Source organism: Anolis carolinensis, chromosome 2 (genome assembly GCF_035594765.1).
Source record: "Anolis carolinensis isolate JA03-04 chromosome 2, rAnoCar3.1.pri, whole genome shotgun sequence".
In the NCBI taxonomy this organism is placed as follows: Eukaryota; Metazoa; Chordata; class Lepidosauria; order Squamata; family Dactyloidae; genus Anolis; species Anolis carolinensis.
In genome coordinates, this window is record NC_085842.1 from 260,992,373 (window position 1) to 260,996,095 (window position 3,723).

At 37.4% G+C, this 3,723-nt stretch overlaps 1 long non-coding RNA gene across 1 annotated transcript; it reads left to right on the plus strand.

The window, feature by feature from the left end:
• Positions 1-646: 646 nt before the first annotated feature.
• On the plus strand, positions 647-2,550 carry LOC134295860 (uncharacterized). The gene is made up of 2 exons (XR_010002441.1): positions 647-794; positions 2,433-2,550. It is a non-coding gene; the product is annotated as an uncharacterized LOC134295860 (long non-coding RNA).
• The last annotated feature ends 1,173 nt before the right edge of the window (positions 2,551-3,723 follow it).

The following is a 3,723-nucleotide window of genomic DNA, read 5'->3' on the forward strand; positions in this document are numbered from 1 at the left end:
AGATATTTCATTTCATCCTGAGGGGAAGATTTACTAGCAAAATTGGTTTTAGGACACAGTTCTATACCACATACCTGGAAGTTAGCCTTACTGAAATAAATAGGACTTCTGAGTAGACATACTGGATTGCAACAACACCCTCCCTCCCTCCCTCTTGTTAAATAAGAAAATAGCTAGATCAAAACCATGAGTTTTTCTGTACAAGAAAAAACACTGGACACCTAAAATGAAAGACTCTCTGTCTTGATGATACACTGCTACTCCCACTGACTATCTCTGGAATTTGGGATGTAGACCAACTTTGACCCTCTCTGAGTCATGTCAGAAGATACTCTGGAATTTGTGGGAAACTCTGGCATATTCTGTGGATTTGTGGGATTCTGGACAGTTTGGATCAGGTCCAATTCAGCCCAATGTGCTGTCCAAACAGGACACCAGCACCACCACTTATCAGTACAGGGAAAAGAGAAAGATCATGGTATGTCACTGCCACCAGCACTCCTAGAAGGCAATGTAGCTGCATGTGAACTCCTGGCCATTGCAGGCACCTCTCCTGACTTTAGAATGCTGGGACATGAACCAGCATCAAAGAGATAAGTGATTCCTCCCTTCTTTCTCTGCTGATGTCACAATAAGGTGTCCACATTACCAGGAAGAAAGAGGGGAGTCACCCATCTCCTTCATGTTGCTTGTAGAGGCACCCTATTCTGATGTCTGCAGAAGCAGCTGTGGTGGCTACGAGTTTTCACGAAACTCCATGACAGGCTAGGAGCAGTAGCAACAACATGGAGGAAGTGAGATATGCACCACCTAGCAAATAATAGCTATTCCTTGGTTGTGTGACCAATGTCCCTGGATTTGGGGTTGCTGTGAGGCATATTTACTCATACACCAGACTAAATTGTCCAGTGTAGATGAACCCCAAGATGTTTTCTTCAGTTTTAGGATGATAACAGTGAATTTTGTCATGAGCATGTAACATTTGTCAAAAACACAGTAGAAAGAGATAATTTTGAAAAAAAAAATAGAGGCATGTCTAATCTTCAAAAACTACTGATCAAGAGTGCAGTTTAGAATCAATATCTGTTGGTTGTCATCCTGGACTACACAAGTCTCAAGTCCCCAATGAGTAGTTAGGTAGAGGATAGGATTAGAATGAGGAAACCCTTTCTGTATTCCCATGCACGCCTAGAAAGGCCTTTGCTGTTTTCCACTCTTGTTCTCTTGTTTACCTTCACTTCCTCACCTTGTTGTTATAGTAATGTGATCTCTTTGAGGGATGAGGTAACTTCCTCCTTTATTGGAATGTTAATTGCCCTTAGGCTTTGACCATATAGTCAGCCCCATTTTGGCCCTCTTCTGCCTTTTGTCTCCTTCCTGAGAGGCCACATATTTTGCTCTTCTCAAGGCAAAATGTAGCTACCGATATTTAGATTTTTTTTTACCTTCTTCCCTTCCTTAGAAGCTAGCCTAGAGAGCTAGTTAGCTCCAAGAACCTTTTCTATCTAAAATGGATTTCTTTTTACCACAATAAATGATTTTGAACATATAATTTAAACTCTGCAATCCTTTGCCATCCTGAGGTACAAAGGATTCTCCCAGCTCACCACATGTACGTTTCTGCTGTCTCTGAAGTATGCTTATGCCACTCTGCTATATTTTGAGGAATCACCCCAAGAGAGGGTTATTATTGAGTCTAACCGCTCAATAGATTCCCATCAATATCAAATGAACTAGATGGTTGGATCAGTGAATGGTTTTTACTTGTTAGTTTAGATGAACAGACGAAAGGACAAAAACCTACATGTCCAATATCATGGTCAAATTTATTGTTAAATTTCTGAGTTTGGCAAGAAATATGGACACACGGTGATTCATCAGTACAATAGGAATCACTTGGAGTGGGATTTGCCAGTTCTTCCCTCTGAAATATAGCCTGTGTCTCCTGGTCTTCATTGATTGTCTCATATCCAAAGTAGCAGTGTCTTACAGCTTATGCTTTTTTCTCTTTGTTTGGTTGAGCTCAGTTTCTCAATTTGCCAAGGTAATTTTTAAATTCTGATCCTATCCAATGAGTATTAGCTCCCTCCCCACTGCTGTCCAATTTGATGACATCTGCAAATTTTATAAGCATGCCTTCTATTCTATCTTTTGTCTTTTATAAAGATGTTAAACACTTATTTCAAAAGTTAGCGTGTCTGGAAGCATTGATATTGGGTACAGCCCTATATTGCAGTCCATATCTTTTGTGCTAATGTGTGAGACAATTCTGAATAGGGAACATTAAGTTTTATTTCAGTGGAAGGGAAAGAGAGCTTTTTAAGTCTGAGATTTGGATATTATTACATTCATATTAACCAAAACTTTTATTTCCAACTCTCTCCAGTGGTGTCTCAAATTCATTAGAGATTTTCTTTGTCTTTCTTCCTCAGCAGAGTATACCAAGCAACTAGGAAGTGATTTGTCTAATAATAATGGCGAATATGTTCATTCTTGAAAGAGAAAATCCAAATTCTCTCCCCCAATAAAATACAATACAATAACTGTCAATTTACTATTTCTGCTTTAATGTCACTCAAATCTACCATGTGAGGTGATGGACTCACTTTACTACAAAGTTATAGTTGGCCATATCATGAGTAGTGTATGGACAGCATGAAGAGAAGATGAAGAAACACATTAATTATTCATAAATATTACAATCCTACCCATGATTAAATATAGGATCTACTTACCTGTAACTTAAAGAGGGAAAGAATATTTTAAAAAGGAGGTAAATCTTGAGATAAATCCTTGACTGTAAATCATCTTCACAGTGCAGAATCTATTCTGGAGCACTTGCATATGGTTTGTGATGGTTGAACAGAAAATGTTTTTTCCACAAAAATATTGGAATTTTTTGTAGAATAACTCCTGAGCTACAGCATTTTATTAACAGAAAACAGCATTTACAACACGGAAAATAACATTTCTACACAAAAATGTGTAGAAAATGTCGCGTCCTGTATAAGTAAATGCTGTTTTCTGCATAGACGTTTTGAATTTTGCACAAAATTAGTCCCTAGCTGCAAATAGCTTCAAAATTGGATTCTCTTGCAGTGTGAAGAAAATTGCCGAAATGACTTGTTTTTTATTCAAAGGTGAAATTAGCAAATTATTACATCCCTAGTTCAACTGTGAAGAAGAAATTGTCAACTGAAAAACAAGGGTGGGTGAGTTTCCAAGTACCAGATGCCTTCTTTAGAGATCTTTCAAATGTTATCTTCATTATAGATGTACAATGCATGATTCTAAAGAAAGAGGAATATTAAATATTATAACTCATAGCAAAACTACATTATATAAGTACATGAACAATAAAAATGATACATTGTCCAGTAGAAAAGATTAGAGAAATAAGGCCTTCACATATTTTGCATTCATTACATTGTCTTTCCTGGGTAATTACTTTAACATTTCTACCTGCAAATCTCCATGGAGTTTGAAATCATAAATTAAGCAGTGAATATTTTATACACCCTCACAAGCCTGATCTTAAAGTCTGTTCCAAAAAAAGTTAACCTTCCTATGAGTGATTGAAGGGAGGGGCACCTCTTGACAGAATTTCTGTGGCAATCTTAATCTATACAGTTGCTGAACCTTTGCTTCAGAGGTGTTAACTCAGATTTTAGTAGTGGTGGAAAGAAGATATTCAGAGGAAGATGAGATAGTCCTCTCTCAAAT